Below are 20,832 nucleotides of genomic sequence, written 5' to 3'. Positions count from 1 at the left end.
AGGCAGAAACTTTCTGAGTAATTTAGCTGTAGTTTCTGTTACAGTCTGTTCTCAAGTGGCAGGTCATAGGCATCATGATTTACCGAAGGAAATGAATCCTGGATATGTGGTCCTGACAACCTGTCTTCCTCACTGCTGGACTGAGAACTTGAACTACAGGCAACTGATTCTCAGCACTTGTTTTTTAGGGTGGACTCCACAGAGAGCAGGGGCTGTGGAACATCCTGTTTGTGGCCATGACAAATGGAAAAAAGTCTATTTGTCAGCTTGTTTGGAGGAATTTACTTGGATATACCTACTCTGCATCCACTGAAAGATCCCATTGTTCTTCCCTCTCCTTCCTCTTCCCTGTCAGTCCCCAGGGTGTGATACCAAACGTATATTGCCTCATTATTGCTGATTTTGTTTTTGTATTTGAAAAAGAGACCCAGATATAGTTATTCTTGAATCACAAACTGTTAACATTTCAAGTGTTCTGCAAAGTTCCCTCTGAGGATATGAGAAAGGAAATGAATAGAGTTGGGGCTAGGGTTCCAAACCTGAGTATTCAACATAGGACAAGTTGTAAATTACTATGTTAACAGTTAAGTGGGCATCCATGAAGCTAGTTTAGTTGAGCTGGGAGTCATGAAATTCATTGAGGCTTCACCAGGCCTCTTTTGTCTAAAAGGGAAGAAATTTAAGAGAAGAAAACCAGATTTTGGACTTGGAACCATGCATCCAATAAATACTCATTATTCATGGATTTTGTATTTGCCAGTTTGCCTACTAGCTAAAATTTATTTGTAACCCTAAAATCAATACTTGGGACACATTAGTGGTCATTTGCAGACATGCGCAGATCAGTGAAAAATTTCAGTTGCCCAGTGTGCATATTCCCAGCTGAGGTCAAACAATGCAACTTGTTTCAGGTCTCATACTTAAACAAGTATTCTTTTCGTGGTTAGTTCAATATCATGTCTTTTGCGTTTTTGTGGGGGTTTTTTTGGTAGTGATTTTGCTGTTTAAAATTGCTCCCTGGAGTGCCTGGGTGGCTCAGTTGGTTAAGCATCCAAGTTTGGCTCAGGTCATGATCTCACGGCTGGTGAGTTCGAGCCCCACATCAGGCTCTGTACTGGGCTCTGTGCTGGGCTCTGTGATGACAGCTCAGAGCCTGGAGCCTGCTTTGGATTCTGTCTCCCTCTCTCTGCCCCTCTTCCACTCATGCTCTGTCTCTCAAAAATGAATACACATTAAAAAAAATAATAATAAAACAAATTAAATGGCTCCCAAACATAGTCCCAAAGTGCTGTAGAGTGTTCCCTGAGTCTAAGAAGGCTGTGATACGCTTTATAGAGAAATGTGTGTGTTATGTAAGCTTCATTCAGGCACGAGTTATAGTGCTGTTGGCCATGGATTCAGTCTTAACAGATTTAACAATGTATATTAAATGAGGTGCCTCAGAGGTGCCTGGGTGGCTCAGTAGGTTAAGTCTCCATCTTCGGCTCAGGTCATGATCTCATGGTTTGTGAGTTCAAGCCCCATGTTGGGCTCTATGCCAAAGGCTTGGAGCCTGGAGCTGTTTCCGATTCTGTGTCTCCCTTTCTCTCTGCCCCTCTCCCGCTCATAATCTGTGTCTGTCTGTCTCAAGAATAAATAAACATTAAAACAATTTTTTTTAAATAAGGTGTCTTTAAAAAGAAACCCACGTGAAATAAGATTATGTGTATATATTGATTGCTTGATCAAAGTGTGACCAGAGGCTCTCAGGAACTGAACTCTGTGATTTCCTCTAGGAGCAGTGGTTCCATGGTTCAGTGGTTGCTAATTCAGTATCCATGGCAACTTAATAGCATATACCTACTATAAATAATGAGAATCGACTGTACATAAAATGAGTGCTTCTTTTAAAATGAGATATATTTCACTAATAATGTTGGGTTAATGGTGAATATTAAATGCCATCCCAATTGACTGATGAGAATTATAAACATCATGAGATTAGAGCTAAGCCTCCAAGGCGTAAGCAACACAAGTATTGGCATCACTGATTGATGCCCAGGTCCTGGAGCCCGGTGAAAATAGGGGACTTCTTTAGGAGAAAAGATGAGCTTTCAGCAGTTGGTAGGTTGTGTGAGGCCCTCTAGAAAGTTTTGCTCGGTGACTTCATTTAAACTTAGTTCTCAGTTGCCACTGAAAAAAGGATAAAGAGTTGAGAGAAAGAAAAAAAATTTTTGAGGAATGTCTTTTTTTCTTCCTTGCTCTTCTGCTACTTATGCTTTAACTGGTTTCTTAGGGAAATCCATGTTGATAATTATTTTCGTTCCTAGCCACCCAGAAAATGGTATCTTGTATTTTACCTGGCAACCCTAGATCGAAGCAGAGGGGTCCAGAATCAAGAATTGTGCATGAGAAATTACCAGACATTAGCTGTTGCTGGAGCATGAACTTTGTAAAGTTTGAGTCATTTAGGGAGTAGTGAGGGATAAAACCTCAAAGGAGGGCAGAGACCAAGTCATAAATACTTACCGCAGTGTGTTAAATTATTTGATGATTTTATATCTATCAACTGGGACAAGATGTGCCTCTTCCTCCTTCCCAAGTCTTTAGCACAATGGTTTTCAAGCTGTAAATGAAGACTTTTTCCCCCATGGTTGTTTGCTTGTTTATAAATGTTAAATATATGATTATTTTGAATATCATAAAATATTTACAAAATTGTCATTAAAATTTAAAAAAAAATTTAAGTTTATTTGTTTTGAGAGAGAGAGAGAGTGAGCAAGGGAGGGGCAGAAAGAGAGGGAGAGAGAGAATCCCAAGCAGGCTCCACGCTGTCAACGCAGAGTTCGACAGGGGGCTTGAACTCACGAACTGTGAGATCATGACCCGAGCCAAAATTGAGTCAGATGCTTAACCCAAGTGAGCAACCCAAGTGCCCCAAAATTGACATTTTTAAAGGATGAATAAAGATAAAATACTTAAAATTTTATTTTATTAAGAGTATAATAAATTCCCTTTGCTCCATGAGAGCACATTCATGAAATATATGTCATTATTTTTTTGCTTTGTTTTGTTTTAACATTATGTGATATAGATGTTTGATGATGTGGTTTTAAGTTCACTTTATTTTCATAATTTATTTAAGTAACTAAAAAAAAGATAATTCATAAAGAGATGTTGATCCAAATAGAAGAATGACATTGTTTACTGCACTTGGTAAATCATAATACATGTTTTTCAGTCATATCCATTGGTTATATCAAAACTTTGTTTCAATTCACCTAATAATTTTTATTTTCCCATGTCGTTTAATTAATTTTGCTAATTATTAAGGTAATGCATTTTTATATTTCTAGCAAAGAGTTCAAAACTTATTAAAATTCATTTGGGAGATTTAGAAAAGTCTGTTTCTAAGCTTTTAAAATGTGTAGATAATGAAGGTTTTTACTGACTACTCATTCTTTCAGCATGCACATGTTCAATTATTAATGCTAAGCATCTTTCTAGGCTAGAACAGTAAACACACACCAACCAAAATTCCTGCCCTCAGGTGGAGTTAGGCCATAAGCTGATAAACAAGTATAGTTAAAGTATGTTAGATGGTAGTAAGCGTTAAAGAGAAAAATAAAGCAAGGAAGAGGAATGGGGAGTGTTGGGAGTAGTTGGTATTGTAAATAGGGAGGCCAGGGAAGGCCTCATGGAAAAATGATCTTTAAGTAAAGACCTGAATGAAGTGAGGGAAGATATCTGGGGAAATATACCAGGCAAAGGGAACAGCCAATTGCAAAGCTCTGAGGCAAAGTGTGCCTGGCCTCTGAGGCACAGTACCACTGGGACTTGAGTGGAGTAAGTAAAAAAAAACAAGGGTATTGGGAAATGATGTCAGTGAGGTAATGGTAAAACCATGTAGTGCCTTGTAGGTCATTGTAGGGAATTTGGCTTTTATGCTGAGATATAGTAAATTATTAGATAGCTTTGGGCAAATGAGTGACATGATTTGACTTAGGTGTTAGTAAGGTGACTCAGGTTCCTGGGGGCAGTGGTGTGGTGCAGGATTTGGGAGAGGAGCATATGCCCAGAGGTTATCTGGGAAGCTGTAGCTGTAATCTGGGATTAGATGAGAGTGGTTGGGACTAGCATAGTTGCATTGTAGACCATGAGAAGTGGTTGTGTTCTTGATGTATTTGGAAGGTAGATCAAATAAACATTTGCTGGTATTAGTTGTGGCAAGTATGAGACAGGGAGAATTCAAGGATGATTGCTCAAGGTAATGCTTTCATCATTTTCAACAACAACAAAATCACTGGATGGAAACCTCTCCAGGCACACATTTTCAAAATACTTTTTCCAGAGAATGAATTTCCTTGCAAAGTAATTATCATTTATTAATAAAGCATCAACTTTATCAGAAAAGTAAGTAACAACTGGCTCTGAGCAGAATTGCTATTTAAGAATTATTTTTGGAAAAAAATTAAACATGCTAATTTTTTCCACCAAAAATATCTCTTCTGAAGTATATGGCTGATAGTAGGCATCACTGAAGCAGTCCTGATATTTTTTTATTTTATTTTATTTTATTTTTATTTTATTTTATGTTTTAAGTTTATTTTTGAGAGAGAGAGAGAATAAGAGAGCACACGCACACAAGTGGGGGAGAGGCAGAGAGAGAGGGAGAGAGAGAGAATCCCAAGTAGGCTCTGCACTGTCATTACAGACCCAGTATGGGGCTCGAACCCATGAACTGTGATATCATGACCTGAGCAGAAATCAAAAGTCTGACACTTAACTGACTGAGCCACCCAGGAGCCCCAGTCATGATGTTTTAGTATACTTGTTTAGGTGTAAAAGAAAAAATGTGAGGCAAACTTAAATTTGACAGCTCTTCTTGGTGCAGTGGTATGACAATAAACCAAGGAACCACTGTGCATGCAGCATAAAAGATTTTCATGATCACTGTCCATGTTATTATAAGGTTTTATAATGATTCTACTAAATGAACTAGCCAGTGACATTCTTGATGCTCTTCTAGATTCAACTTCTTTTCAATGATAGCTTGGCTATGAATGAGGCAATGAATGCATTTCATGTATCGTACTAACTTTTCCAGGATTCCTTTCTTCACTCCACTCAATCAGTGTGTATAGGTGCCCCATAAAACGTTGTTTTTATTAAAAAAGTCATTTATTACTAGAACATATATTTCTTCTACTATACTCCTTTCTTTTAGTGGCTCACTAAAAAAGTAGTCCTTTATGTATTTCATTATTGAGACAAACACCTATACTTTCATTGAATACTATGATAAATTTTACATATTGAGTAATTTTTAAATATTTATTTCCTCAAATTTCCATCAACATTTTCTTGAACTATTCACTAAGGAATGAATTTGATTGCCACATTTTATCTGTGTATTACTTATCAATTACTAATATAAGTGGTTGATTTTTGTCTATTATTTAAATCATTTTTATGGTGGCAGAACAAATATTTCACAGATGGTATGTGGCTTTTTTTTATTTCTTTTTTTAATGTTTATTTTTGAGAGAGAGAGAGACAGAGTGCAAGCGAGGGAGGGGCAGAGAGAGAGGGAGACACAGAATCCAAAGCAGGCTCCAGGCTTTGAGCTGTCAGCACAGAGCCCAGCATGGGGCTCAAACTCACAAACACTGAGATCATGACCTGAGCCAAAGTTGGTCGCTTAACCAACTGAGCCACCCAGGTGCCCAATGGTGTGAGGCTTTTTATATTTTGTTTGAAAATACTCATAACTGGGGTGCCTTGGTGACTCGGTTGAGTGTCTGACTCTTAATTTCAGCTCAGGTCATGATCCCAGAGTTGTGGGATCAAGCCCCACATTTGGCTCCATGCTGAGCATGGAACCTGCTTAAGATTCTCTCTCTCTCCCTCTGCCCCTCTTCCCTGCTCATGTTCTCTCTCTCTCTAAAAAGAAAAAAATATATATTTATTACTGTGTATTGTATTGACTGTAACTGCAACTTAATATCAGTGAAAAATATATAGAGATTTATATTCATATTCTGGAGACTTTATTTTAAAATGTTTTGGCTTTATCATGTTGTTAGTTGCCCACTTAAGGCAGAATATGCACTAAAAATAAAGTTCACTCCTAATAATAGTGGATGTAAGTCAGTATTTTAAATAGTTTTATTGATAGTTTCACATCTTGGGGACTGATGTCTTGTGAAACACTAGGTCAACACTGTTTTGACCTCATGGTACTGGCAATGAGTTCATATTTGAGATTCTGGGAACCTTGCAGTGTCCTCCTGTTTATTTCTGTTATTCTGTAGATGTTTCTCTGTAAAAAATAAAAGCACAACTCTCACAAGTAAAATAGACCCTGTGCTTGTCTTTGGGAACAACAATAGAGGAACTGAGGAGACTTAATCTGTCTGAAATCAGTGTTGTGGGGAGAAGACTCTTAGGTAAAAGAGTTGACAATGAGCAGCTTTGGCTCTGGACCCTGCTGAAGGGTTTATCAATATTACTAGTCTTTTTCAAAGAACGAGTTTTTTGGTTTTGATGACTTTTCCGTTTTCTAGTTCATTGATTTCTGCTCTTACTTTTTTATTATTTACTTTTTCTTTCTTTGGATTTGTGTCTTTCTCTAAATCCTTGAGATAGATATATAAACAATGGATTTCTAAACTTCTTTTTTGATGTAACTTTAGCTACATTTCACCAATTTTTATTTCTTATTATTTCATCATTACTTAAGTCAAAAATTTTTTCTAATTACCATTGTGATTTCTTCTCTGACCCATTGGTTACTTAGATGTGTACTATTTAATTGTCAAACACTTGAGGATTCTCTGGTTATCACTAGTTTAATTGATTTCTAGCTTAATTGAAAACATACTGTGTTGAATGTCAATTAATTGATGAGGGTGCTATGACAATTCAATTAGGGAGGGAAAGTCTTTTAAACAAATGTTACTAGACCAAGTGGGAGGAAAATTAACCTCTTACCTTTGCATTACACCACAAACAAAAATTAATTTGAGATCATAAAGCTAAAACTACAAAACTTCTGGAAAAAATATAGGAGAATATCTTCTGGGCTTTTAAGTAGACTTTAAGCAAAGATTCTTAAAGGATACTGAAAGCACTAAACGTAAAGAAAAAGTGACAAATTGGAGTTCATCGACATTAAAAACTTCTGATCATCAAAATACAGTTAGAAATTATAAAGGAAAACCACAGACTAGAGAAAATATATGCAATACATATACCTGACAAAGGACAGGTGTCAGAATGTGTAAAGCATTCCTGTAATTATCAATAATTAAAAAACCACAATTTAAAAATGGACAAAAGACTTAGAACAGACACTGTATAAAAGAAGATATTTAAAAAGCTATCATTGGGGCTCCTGGGTGGCTCAGTTGGTTAAGCGTCCGACTTCGGCTCAGGTCATGATCTTGCAGTTCGTGAGTTAGAGCCCCGCATCGGGCTCTGTGCTGACAGCTTGGAGCCTGGAGCCTGCTTCAGATTCTGTGTCTCCCTCTTTCTCTGGCCCTTTCACTCTCAAGCTCTGCCTCTCTCTCTCTCTCTCTCAAAAATAAACATTAAAAAATAAATAAATTTAAAACTATCGTTATTAGTCACCAGGGAGTTGCAAATCAAAACCTCACACTAGAATGGCTCAAACTGAAATTCTGCCAACACCAAATACCGACGAAGCTGTGTAAATTGGAACTCCTTATTAATAATGAGAGTATAAAATGATATAGCCATTTTGATAAAATGGCAGTTTCTTTTTTTAAATTTTTTTAATTAATTTATTTTTAATATATGAAATTTATTGTCAAATTGGTTTCCATACAACACCCAGTGCTCATCCCAAAAGATGCCCTCCTCAATACCCATCACCCACCCTCCCCTCCCTCCCACCCCCCATCAACCCTCAGTTCTCAGTTTTTAAGAGTCTCTTATGCTTTGGCTCTCTCCCACTCTAACCACTTTTTTTTTTTCCTTCCACTCCCCCTTGGGTTTCTGTGAAGTTTCTCAGGATCCACATAAGAATAAAAACATATGGTATCTGTCTTTCTCCGTATGGCTTATTTCACTTAGCATCACACTCTCCAGTTCCATCCACGTTGCTACAAAGGGCCATATTTCATTCTTCCTCATTGCCACGTAGTACTGCATTGTGTATATAAACCACAATTTCCTTATCCATTCATCAGTTGATGGAATTTAGGCTCTTTCCATAATTTGGCTATTGTTAAATGTGCTGCTATAAATATTGGGGTACAAGTGCCCCTCTGCATCAGCACTCCTGTATCCCTTGAGTAAATTCCTAGCAGTGCTATTGCTGGGTCATAGGGTAGGTCTATTTTTAATTTTCTGAGGAACCTCCACACTGTTTTCCAGAGTGGCTGCACCAATTTGCATTCCCACCAACAGTGCAAGAGGGTTCCCATTTCTCCACATCCTCTCCAGCATCTATAGTCTCCTGATTTGTTCATTTTGGCCACTCTGACTGGCGTGAGGTGATATCTGAGTGTGGTATTGATTTGTATTTCCCTGATGAGGAGCGATGTTGAGCATCTTTTCATGTGCCTGTTGGCCATCCGGATGTCTTCTTTAGAGAAGTGTCTATTCATGTTTTCTGCCCATTTCTTCACTGGGTTATTTGTTTTCGGGTGTGGAGTTTGGTGAGCTCTTTATAGATTTTGGATACTAGCCCTTTGTCCAATATGTCATTTGCAAATATCTTTTCCCATTCCGTTGGTTGCCTTTAGTTTCGTTGATTGTTTCCTTTGCCGTGCAGAAACTTTTTATCTTCATGAGGTCCCAGTAGTTCATTTTTGCTTTTAATTCCCTTGCCTTTGGGGATGTGTCAAGTAAGAAATTGCTGCGGCTGAGGTCAGAGAGGTCTTTTCCTGCTTTCTCCTCTAGTGTTTGATGGTTTCCTGTCTCACATTCAAGTCTTTTATCCATTTTGAGTTTATTTCTGTAAATGGTGTGAGAAAGTGGTCTAGTTTCAACCTTCTGCATGTTGCTGTCCAGTTCTCCCAGCACCATTTGTTAAAGAGACTGTCTTTTTCCCATTGGATATTCTTTCCTGCTTTGTCAAAGATGAGTTGGCCATACGTTTGTGGGTCTAGTTCTGGGGTTTCTATTCTATTCCATTGGTCTGTGTGCCTGTTTTTGTGCCAATACCATGCTGTCTTGATGATGGCAGCTTTGTAGTAGAGGCTAAAGTCTGGGATTGTGATGCCTCCCGCTTTGGTCTTCTTCTTCAAAATTACTTTGGCTATTCAGGGCCTTTTGTGGTTCTGTATGAATTTTAGGATTGCTTGTTCTAGCTTCGAGAAGAATGCTGGTGCAATTTTGATTGGGATTGCATTGAATGTGTAGATAGCTTTGGGTAGTATTGACATTTTGACAGTATTTATTCTTCCAACCTGTGAGCACGGAATGTTTTTCCATTTCTTTATATCTTCTTCAATTTCCTTCGTGAGCTTTTTATAGTTTTCAGCATACAGATCTTGTACATCTTTGGTTAGATTTATCCCTAGGTATTTTATGCTTCTTGGTGCAATTGTGAATGGGATCAGTTTCTTTATTTGTCTTTTTGTTGCTTCATTGTTAGTGTATAAGAATGCAACTGATTTCTGTGCATTGATTTTGTATCCTGCAACTTTGCTGAATTCATGTATCAGTTCTAGCAGACTTTTGGTGGAATCTTTCGGATTTTCCATGTATAATATCATGTCATCTGCAAAAAGTGAAAGCTTGACTTCATCTTTGCCAATTTTGATGCCTTTGATTTCCTTTTGTTGTCTGATTGCTGATGCTAGCACTTCCAACACTATGTTAAACAACAGCGGTGAGAATGGACATCCCTGTCGTGTTCCTGATCTCAGGGGGAAAGTTCTCAGTTTTTCCCCATTGAGGATGATATTAGCTGTGGGCTTTTCATAAATGGCTTTTATGATGTTTAAGTATGTTCCTTCTATCCCGACTTTCTCGAGCGTTTTTATTAAGAAACGTTGCTGAATTTTGTCAAATGCTTTTTCTGCATCGATTGACAGGGTCATATGGTTCTTATCTTTTCTTTTATTAATGTGATGTATCACGTTGATTGATTTGCGAATGTTGAACCAGACCTGCATCCCAGGAATGAATCCCACTTGATCATGGTGAATAATTCTTTTTATATGCAGTTGAATTAGATTTGCTAGTATCTTATTGAGAATTTTTGCATCCATATTCATCAGAGATATTGGCCTGTAGTTCTCTTTTTTTACTGGGTCTCTGTCTGGTTTAGGAATCAAAGTAATACTGGCTTCATAGAATGAGTCTGGAAGTTTTCCTTCCCTTTCTATTTTTTGGAATAGCTTGAGAAGGATAGGTATTATCTCTGCTTTAAACGTCTGGTAGAACTCCCCTGGGAAGCCATCTGGTCCTGGACTCTTATTTGTTGGGAGATTTTTGATAACCGATTCAATTTCTTCGCTGGTTATGGGTCTGTTCAAGCTTTCTATTTTGTCCTGATTGAGTTTTGGAAGTGTGTGAGTGTTGAGGAATTTGTCCGTTTCTTCCAGGTCGTCCAGTTTGTTGGCATAAAAGTTTTCATAGTATTCCCTGATAATTGCTTGTATTTCTGAGGGATTGGTTGTAATAATTCCATTTTCATTCATGATTTTATCTATTTGGGTCATCTCCCTTTTCTTTTTGAGAAGCATGGCTAGAGGTTTATCAATGTGTTTATTTTTTCAAAAAACCAACTCTTGGTTTTGTTGATCTGCTCTACAGTTTTTTTTAGATTCTATATTGTTTATTTCTGCTCTGATCTTTATTATTTCTCTTCTTCTTCTGGGTTTGGGGTGTCTTTGCTGCTCTGCTTCTATTTCCTTTAGGTGTGCTGTTAGATTTTGTATTTGGGATTTTTCTTGTTTCTTGAGATAGGCCTGGATTGCAATGTATTTTCCTCTCAGGACTGCCTTCGCTGCATCCCAAAGCGTTTGGATTGTTGTATTTTCATTTTCGTTTGTTTCCATATATTTTTTAATTTCTTCTCTAATTGCCTGGTTGACCCATTCATTCTTTAGTAGGGTATTCTTTAACCTCCATGCTTCTGGAAGTTTTCCAGACTTTTTCCTGTGGTTGATTTCAACCTTCATAGCATTGTGGTCTGAAAGTATGCATGGTACGATCTCAATTCTTTTATACTTATGAAGGGCTGTTTTGTGACCCAGTATGTGATCTATCTTGGAGAATGTTCCATGTGCACTCGAGAAGAAAGTATATTCTGTTGCTTTGGGATGCAGAGTTCTAAATACATCTGTCAAGTCCATCTGATCCAATGTATCATTCAGGGCCCTTGTTTCTTTATTGACCACGTGTCTAGATGATCTATCCATTTCTGTAAGTGGGGTATTAAAGTCCCCTGCAATTACCACATTCTTGTCAATAAGGTTGCTTATGTTTGTGAGTAATTGTTTTATATATGTGGGGGCTCCTGTATTCGGCACATAGACATTTATAATTGTTAGTTCTTCTTGATGGATAGACCCTGTAATTATTATATAATGCCCTTCTTCATCTCTTGTTACAGCCTTTAATTTAAAGTCTAGTTTGTCTGATATAAGTATGGCTACGCCGGCTTTCTTTTGACTTCCAGTAGCATGATAAATAGTTCTCCATCCCCTCACTTTCAATCTGAAAGTGTCCTCAGGTCTAAAATGAGTCTCTTGTAGACAGCAAATAGATGGGTCTTGTTTTTTTATCCATTCTGATACCGTATGTCTTTGGTTGGCACATTTAGTCCATTTACATTCAGTGTTATTATAGAAAGATATGGGTTTTGAGTCTTTGTGATGCTTGTAGGTTTCATGCTTGTAGCGATGTCTCTGGTACTTTGTCTCACAGGATCCCCCTTAGGATCTCTTGTAGGGCTGGCTTAGTGGTGATGAATTCCTTCAGTTGTTTGTTTGGGAAGACCTTTATCTCTCCTTCTATTCTAAATGACAGATTTGCTGGATAGCTGATTCTCGGCTGCATATTTTTTTCTGTTCATCACATTGAAGATCTCCTGCCATTCCTTTCTGGCCTGCCAAGTTTCAGTAGAGAGATGGGTCACGAGTCTTATAGGTCTCCCTTTATATGTTAGAGCACTTTTATCCCTAGCTGCTTTCAGAATTTTCTCTTTATCCTTGTATTTTGCCAGTTTCACTCTGATATGTCGTGCAGAAGATCGATTCAAGTTACGTCTGAAGGGAGTTCTCTGTGCCTCTTGGATTTCATTGCCTTTTTCCTTCCCCAGATCAGGGAAGTTCTCAGCTAGTATTTCTTCAAGTACACCTTCAGCACCTTTCCCTCTCTCTTCCTCCTCTGGAATACCAATTATGTGTAGATTATTTCTCTTTAGTGCATCACTTAGTTCTCTAATTTTCCCCCTTCTGGATTTTTTTATCTCTCTTTTTCTCAGCTTCTTCTCTTTCCATAATTTCATCTTCTGGTTCACCTATTCTCTCCTCTGCCTCTTCAATCTGAGCCGTGGTCGTCTCCATTTTATTTTGCAGCTCATTAATAGCATTTTTTAGCTCCTCCTGGCTGTTCCTTAGACCCTTGATCTCTGTAGCAGTAAGTTCTCTGCTGTCCTTTATACTGTTTTCAAGCCCAGCGATTAATTTTATGACTATTATTCTAAATTCACTTTCTGTTATATTGTTTAAATCGTTTTTGATCAGGTCGTTAGCTGTCGTTATTTTCTGGACATTTTTTTGATGGGAATTCTTCCGTGGTCATTTTGGATAGTTTCTGGAGTGGTGTGGAACTGCAGGGCACTTCCCCTGTGCTGTCTTGAATAACTTGCGTTGGTGGGCGGGACCGCAGTCAGACCTGATGTCTGCCCCCAGCCCACCACTGGGGCCACAGTCAGACTGGTGTGTGCCTTCTCTTTCCCTCTTCTAGGGGCGGGATTCACTGTGGGGTGGCGTGGCCTGTCTGGGCTACTTGCACACTGCCAGGCTTGTGGTGCTGGGGATCTGGCGTATTAGCTGGGGTGGATCGGCAAGGTGCACAGGGGTGGGAGGGGCAGGCTCAGCTCGCTTTTCCTTTGGACATCCACTTAGGGAGGGGCCCTGCGGCACCAGGAGGGAGTCAGACCCGCAGGAGGGATGGATCCGCAGAAGCACAGTGTTGGGTGTTTGCGCGGTGCCAGCAAGTTCCCTGGCAGGAACTGGTTCCCTTTGGGATTTTGGCTGGGGGATGGGCGAGGGAGATGGCGCTGGCGAGCACCTTAGTTCCCTGCCAAGCTGTGCTCTGTTGTCAGGGGCTCAACAACTCCCCCTCTCGTTTTCCTCCAGCCCTCCCGTTCTCCAAGCAGAGCTGTTAACTTATAACCTTCCAGAGGTTAAGTCCTGCTTGCTGTCCGAATACACTCTGTCTGGCCCCTCTGCTTTTGCCAGCCAGACTCGGGGGCTCTGCTTTGCCAATGGGCTTCCCCTGCCCCGGCTCCCTCTCGCCAGTCCATGTAGCACGCACCGCCTCTCCGCCCTTCCTACCCTCTTCCGTGGACCTCTCGTCTACGCTTGGCTCTGGAGAATCCGTTCTGCTAGTCTTCTGGCGATTTTCTGGATTATTTAGGCAGGTGTGGGTGGAATCTAAGTGACCCGCAGGACGCGGTGAGCCCAGCGTCCTCCTACGCCACCATCTTCCCAGAAGCTCCTGGCAGTTTCTTATAAAGTTAAACATTTGTCAACCCTGTAACCTAGGAGTTCCACTCCCAGGTGTTTATCCAAGAGAAAATTTATATTCACAAAGAGACATGTACTAGAACATTTATATCAGTGTTATTCATAATAGCCCTAAAATGGAAACAACCAAATATCCATTCATAGGAGAATTTATTATAAGTTGTGATATTTTCATACGATGGACTATGGCTCAGCAATAGAAAGACGTAAACTATTGATGCACTCAACAGTGTAGGTGAATCTCAGAGACATTATGCTGCGTGAATAAAGCCAGACGCAAAAGAGTACGTTCTATGAGTCCATTTGTGTGTGGTTCAGAACTAATCTACAGTAATAGAAATGGGAACAGTGGTTTGCCTTTGGGTTGTGGCATTTGACTAAAAGGGACATGAGGAAACTTCCTGGAGTGATGGAAATGCTTTATATTATTATTTTGTTGGTGGTTACACAACAACAGTTTCCTTTATCAAACTGTATCAAAACAACAGTTTCCTTTATCAAACTGTATCAAATTGTACACTTAAAAGTGTATTCTGGAGCTCCTCGGTGGCTCAGTTGGTTAAGCATCCCACTCTTGATCTCGGCTTAGGTCTTGATCACAGGGTTGTGAGTTCACGCCCCACGTTGGGCTCCACACTGGGGATGGAGCCTACTTAAAAAAAAAAAGTAGCATATTTTACTGTGTGTACATTTTATTTTGCTTTAAAAAATTTACTATTATTGCTGTTTCTTGTGAGTCTCTATTATTTCAAACAAGTAAGCTCAGAAAGTACTCCATGGTTTCTATTTGCTGAAATTTCTTGAAACTTATTTTATGACCCACACACATATGGTTAACTTCTGTAATGTTTCATGTGTACCTTGGAAGAATGTGTGGTCACGGTTGTTGGGTGCAGTATTCTACATAGGTTACTAAGGCTGAGTTTGTTGTGTTATTAAAATCTTTTGTATCCTTACTCTTTGTGTTTTTTTGGTTATTTTTGTGACTTAGATATGTGTTGAAATATTTTATAATCTTTATAATTTCGAACATATTAGTCACAGTTTTTTAGTTTTAAATGTTTTTATTTATTTTTGAGAGATAAAGAGAGAGAGAGAGAACACAAGTGGGGGAGGGTCAAAGAGAGAGAGGGAGACACAGAATCTGAAGCAGGTTCTAGGTTATGAGCTGTCAGTGCAGAACCCAGTGCGGGACTTGAACTCATGAACCATGAGATCATGACCTGAGCTGAAGTCAGGTGCTTAAATGACTGAGCCACCCAGGCATGCCACTAATCATAGTTATTTTAAAAACAATATCCCTGGTTGTCTCTGGGTCCTGTTTTCATTGTCTGTTTCTTTCTTGAACCTATTCCCTGGTATACCTAGTAATTATTGATCGAATAGAGGACATTTTGTATAAAGAATCACAAATACTGTGGATGATGGTGTCTCTCTCTATGGAGCTTACTTTTGCTTCTGATAGGCAGTCAGAGTAGGGCAGACCTCCTTAATCTAATGAGGGACCAAAGTGACTTGATTCTTAGCTCTGGAACTTTTTTGGTCCACTCACTTTATGTGCCTCTAAGCAGCTGCTTTCTGCTTGGCTTCTCAGCAGTTTTGCCCTGTGTCTCTTAAAGATCAGTAGATGTTTTGAAAGGAAAAGCAGTGTAATGACTTGCCTCAGTTTTGTTTCTTTTCTCCCTAAGATCTTGGCCTCTCATGTTCTGGCTACCTTGGTAGCACTCCAGTGCCTTTAAACAGGTTTTAGATATATTTATCTAGCTTTTCTAGTGGTGTTCAGTGGAAAGTTGGTTTGATACAAACTAGCCCCTCATAACCAGAACTGGGAATCTTTCTCTAAGCCTGTACTATCAGCTCCTGGTCAGGGCTAGACATCCATTGTCATCCTAAGATTTGAAGAGATTTCTTTCTGTATCATTGTCCCAGAAAGCTGTCTTCTTTTCTTTGGCTATGCAAAGGGAATATTTGAATCTGGGGTTATCCCCTGGATATTTCCCACATCCATTCCAGTTAAAATATACTGTCACTATGTCACAGTTTTTATTCTGGAGTGTTTATAAGAGGTTGTGCATGCCCCACCCCCAGAGAGCCCATTAACCTCATTAATTCTGTTATTGGTGTTTGAATAAAAAAGTGCCTTTGCTACCTCTGGGGGGGAGGGGTGGAAACAGTCTAATGATTACTGCCTTCAGTTCTCTGCTAGGTTGAGTTTGTGTCTTCTAGCTCCTTGAATTTTAGCTAAATTACCATGAGAAATAAATGTGAGAATTCTGTATATAAGAAGGATTGGAAGCCTCTGTATTCATGGCCATGATTTTTCCAGTCCCTTCAAAAGTAGAAACAATTTACAATAAATGCTTTTAAGAGTCTAGAATAAATTTAGGCTAAGGAATGAAAGTTTAATATTATTAAACCTAATTGAAAACCAGAAAACAAAATAAAACAAAACAAAAACTCCTTTGTACTGACTTCTGCCAGAATGGAAAAGAGATTCATTTTGAAGGCTTCCCAAGAGGACTGAAGGTATAAAGCTCTTGATGTTTTGTTTTTTCTCAACAGTTCACAAGAGCAGTGATCCCCAGATTTTCTCAACAATGTATCCCATTTCCTGAAACACTTCACCACTGATCTCCTTTTTACAAGAAGAAAATTTTGGTGGACCGTTACCCAGCAAGGAAAGGACGTTTGGCTATTAAGATAGGTAAGTCATTTGTTTAGAGGACGGGGAGGAAAGTAGCTTATGGAGAAAGTACTAAAGAGCATTTTATTTAATGTGAGTGGGATTTTAGAAATTAGTATGCATTTCACTATCAAGTTAAAAGATCTTGGGGCGCCTGGGTGGCTCAGTTGGTTGAGCATCCGACTTAGGCTCAGGTCACAATCTCGTGGTCCGTGGGTTCGAGCCCTGCGTCGGGCTCTGGGCTGATGGCTCGGGGCCTGGAGCCTGCTTCCGATTCTGTGTCTCCCTCTCTCTCTGCCCCTCCCCCATTCATGCTCTGTCTCACTCTGTCTCAAAAATAAATAAAAACTTTAAAAAAAAAAAAAAAGATCCTTGTCGCTGATGACCTTCTAATTCTAGATTTAATACTCAGCTCTTCTACTTACCAGATGTGTAAACTTGGACATGTCACTTAAATTCTCTTAGCCTCCTTTCTTTCATCTCAAATGAAAAGCTTTGCCAATGGGAGGATGTAATATAAAAATGTAATCATCACTGTATTGTTTTGTTACTGTTATAAAATTCTATGGAATAGTTAGTGGCCTTGTGTCTCATGGTACATCTGGACCGTAGAGCTTGATACTGTGAATTTGGAGACTCCATCTTGAGTGAGAGGAGTGGGAGACCTTCCCCACGTGCCTCCCCTGTAAGAACAACATTATACCATTCTCTTGTCTACAGGTATATGCTACTTCTTAGAAGTTGGTGCAAAGGATGAAAGTTAAAGATAAGATCAAAAGAAAGAAAATAACTATCTGAGTTGTTATGACAATCATTAGTATTGTGTGGATACATTATTTCCTTTAACCCACATACCAAATCTTGTAATATGGAGGCTATCTATACCATGACATTTTTCCTTAAGGGACAGAATTCCTTGGGGCACCTGGGTGGCTTGGTCAGTTAAGCATCCAACTCTTGATTTTGGCTTAGGTCATGATCTCATGATCTGTAAGTTTGAGCCCTCTGTCAGGCTCTGTGCTGACAGTGTAGAGCCTGCTTGGGATTTTCTCACTCCCTCTCTCTCTGCCTGTCTGTCTCTCTCTCAAAATAAATAAACATCTAAAAAATGTATATGGGGCGCCTGGGTGGCTCAGTTGGTTAAGCATCTGACTCTTGGTTTTGGCTCAGGTCATGATCTCACCAGTTTGTGAGTTTGAGCCCCACGTTGGGCTCTGCACTGACAGTGCAGAGCCTGTTTGGGATTCTTTCTCTCCTACTTTCTTTGCCCCTCCCCACTCATGCTGTCTATGTCTCTCTCTCTCAAAAAAAAAAAAAAAAAATATATATATATATATATATAAAAAGAGACAGAATTCCTTAGTGAGTCATTTAAAAGAAGATATAAATCATTCTGATTTATCATAATTTGAAAGATATTATTGAATGGTAGGAAATTTAAGTTTTTAATTTTTTCTGATGTTTCATAGTACACATGTACAGTTTTCTGTAATTACAAAGTGATTAATTAAAAATAAATAATGGATTTGAAAAAAACTTTGTCAAGAACCTGTTATGAACTAGATACTGTTTTAGATGCTTGTTCCTATAAGTGAGCAAAACATGAAGATCCCTGCCCTCGTGGAGCTTATGTTCTAGCATAGAGGGAGACAGATAATAAATACTGCATGTAATAGAAAAATAAATTACCAGGCTATTAGAAGCCAATAAGAATATGGAAAAAAGAAAAAGAACTGCTGAATAAGGGGAATTGGGAGTGCTGGGTGGCACAGGAGTACAAATTGCAGTGTTTAAGTGGCAGAGCCAGGGTCAGCTTCATTGAGGAAAGACAGGAAGTAGGAGTTCACCCTGGATGTGTTCTAGGCAGAGGAAGCAGCCGATGCAAAGACCCTAAGGAGTGAACATGGTGAGATATTTCAAGCACAGCCTCCTCACAGGAGGAATGCTCCGGTGAGCTGGAGCAGGGGGGAGGGACAACAGTGGGAGGTAGGTTCAGAGAGGCAGTGTTGGCTCCAGAGAAAATAAGGTCATTTCCTTGATTTAAATACATAAGAAAAATTACCTTCTGGCCTTGTTTTCTTCTGGCCTACTTGGTTTATTCTGTGTTTGTTTCCCCTGCATTTAACACACACACACACACACACACACACACACACACACACACACACACACACAGACTCATTCTAACTAACTAAATAAATAAATAAACCTCCCCCACCTTATTAGTTTCTTAGAGCTGCTGTAACAAGTACCACAAACCAAGTGGCTTGCAATAGCAGAAATTTATTTTCTCACAGTTCTGCAGCCTAGAAGTCTAAAATCAAGAGAGGGCCATGCTCCTTCTGAGACATAAAGGGGAGAATCCTTCTTTGCCTCTTCACGGCTTCTGGTGGTAGCCATCAATCCTTGTCTTTCCTAGGTTTGCTTGTGTCACATCAGTCCCTGTCTCTGTCCTCACATGTCATTCTCGTGTGCTTGTGTCTTTATGTGGCCATCTTTCTTTTTCTTAGAAGGACAGCAGACATACTAGATTAAGGACCCTACTCCAGTATGATCTCCCCTAGTACACTTACAATGACCCTATTTCCAAATAAGGTCACATTCTGAGGTACTGAGGGTTAGGACTTCAGTGTACATTTTGGAGGCACAGTTTAACCCATAACAGTAATAAAGAATAGGTGTTATTATTCCTGTCTCACTGGTGGAGAAATAGGCTCAGAAGGCTTAAGTGACTTGCCTAAAGTCAGCATCAGTAAGCAGAAGAGCCAGATTATTGCAATTCAACATGCACTGCTGTGGCAGTGATGTGAGGATGGAGGTGACAAGGATTTGTTCCGGCCGAGGACAGAATCGCATACATACAACATTGCATTCCCCATGCATACTGCTTAACCTCAAGACAGCTCAAAATTGGTGCTCTATCTCAGCATTCCTATCAGAGAGAAAATAGATGCCCCCTCTATAACCTACTTCCCATTTGCGTTTCATTCCATAGCATGACCAACATAGAAAACAGATGCTATTTCTCTCCTTTTGGAATTTTTCCAGGAAAGTAATACTGTAATTTCTGTGGTATATAGAACATTTTGTGACAGCATCACATGGGTTTTTCTCACACAACATAGGAAAATATAACATGGCTCTCTGAGTCAGTTGGCATATTGCAATAGAATCAGGGGATTTTGAAAGCATTGAATGTATTTTGCTTTCTCGTTATATTTAAAAATTCTTACTTAATATGAAGCTTGTCTAGCCATTTGTGAATCTGAAATCCGCACTAGAGCCTTATTTTCAGGCTTAGTCTTAAGGGTTACACCTGAGAAAAGGGAAGGTTACATGAAAACAGAACTGCACACTTTTCTGTGAGTCACAGTGAAGAGTGACATCCCTGGGTCAGGCTAAATGTGGATGAAGCCACCAAAGGCAGTATTCCCAGAGGAATGTCTAGATCTTGGTCTAGAAAAAAAAATATCGCAAAGCTAAGTGTTAAAGTCTGGGTGGTGAGACAAACTGTGGTTGGAGAAAAAGTCATAAGGTCAAAACCAGAAAAATTGGAGGTATGTCAAGAAGTAAGTAGAATGTGAGACAAATGGAATGGTTCAGAAAGTTGGTTGGGTGAGGACTTGGGAGGCCTACTTGTCTGTGGCCCTGAATGCATGGTGTGGGGTGAGAGGGGGGAGATGTTGGGTAAGACTGGGCAGTCCCCTACCTGCTTTTAAATATAGTTGTTAGCAAACATAAGAGATTCTTAAATATGGAGAACAAACAGAGAGTTACTGGAAGGGTTGTGGGAGGGGGGATGGGCTAAATGGGTAAAGGACATTAAGGAATCTACTCCTGAAATCATTGTTGCACTATATGGTAATTGACTTGAATGTAAATAAAAAAAATTTTTTTAAATGAATATAGTTGTTAGCCATTTTTTGATGTTACATAGTCTTGTAGTTTCTTTTCAAAGCCCCTTCTTTTAACTTCTGTTCTCAATATGTTTTTATTCCTCCTAAGTTCGTGGGCTTCTCTTTTCACTTAACAGCTGACTGCTTTGGATCTGTGTGTTGAAGCGTATATTCTTCTTAGTATCAAACAAGAAGGGAAAAACTGCCTCCCTTCCAAAGATGCTTCTATTCTGTTAAAATTAATTTTCTTTGACTCTGAAAGAGTGTGGCAAGAGCAAGGTCTTCATATTTTTCTACTGAATTAAAATGGCCCATAGTCTTTGTCTCATGTCCCCGAATGCAGCTAGGCCACCTGGGTGTAGTGTGGGCGGCTGGCTGAGAGGCTGGTAAACAGGTGCGCCCCATGGACATTTGATTATCTAGCCCTGTGATGATCAGTTGCTGCTCTTGCTGTTGCTGCTGCTGCTCATTGTCAAGGGCCAAGCAAGTCAGGGGTCATTGATTTGAATTACTTCCCTGTGACAGACATTCTGGGAAT

General features: G+C 39.4%; 2 protein-coding genes across 7 annotated transcripts in view; both read left to right on the top strand.

Annotated features, from left to right (window-relative positions):
- The window catches only part of CEP135 (centrosomal protein 135), a 237,798-nt gene that overhangs the window by 211,858 nt on the left and 5,108 nt on the right, over nt 1-20,832 (top strand). For both annotated transcript variants that reach the window (XR_006217005.1, XR_006217004.1), the window contains one exon: nt 16,278-16,419. The gene's annotated coding sequence lies outside the window, so the exon portion shown is untranslated. The remainder of the gene's footprint in view (nt 1-16,277; nt 16,420-20,832) is intronic.
- Nucleotides 16,335-20,832, top strand: part of CRACD (capping protein inhibiting regulator of actin dynamics) — a 139,610-nt gene continuing 135,112 nt past the window's right edge. For 2 of the 5 annotated variants that reach the window (XM_007075872.3, XM_042984481.1), the window contains exon 1: nt 16,350-16,419. The gene's annotated coding sequence lies outside the window, so the exon portion shown is untranslated. Of the gene's footprint in view, nt 16,420-20,832 lie in introns of all 5 variants that reach the window. The other 3 variants (XM_042984484.1, XM_042984482.1, XM_042984486.1) reach the window with 3 other exon arrangements.

Source organism: Panthera tigris, chromosome B1 (assembly GCF_018350195.1).
Source record: "Panthera tigris isolate Pti1 chromosome B1, P.tigris_Pti1_mat1.1, whole genome shotgun sequence".
Classification (NCBI taxonomy): domain Eukaryota; kingdom Metazoa; phylum Chordata; class Mammalia; order Carnivora; family Felidae; genus Panthera; species Panthera tigris.
This window is presented reverse-complemented; position numbering and strand designations above follow the sequence as displayed.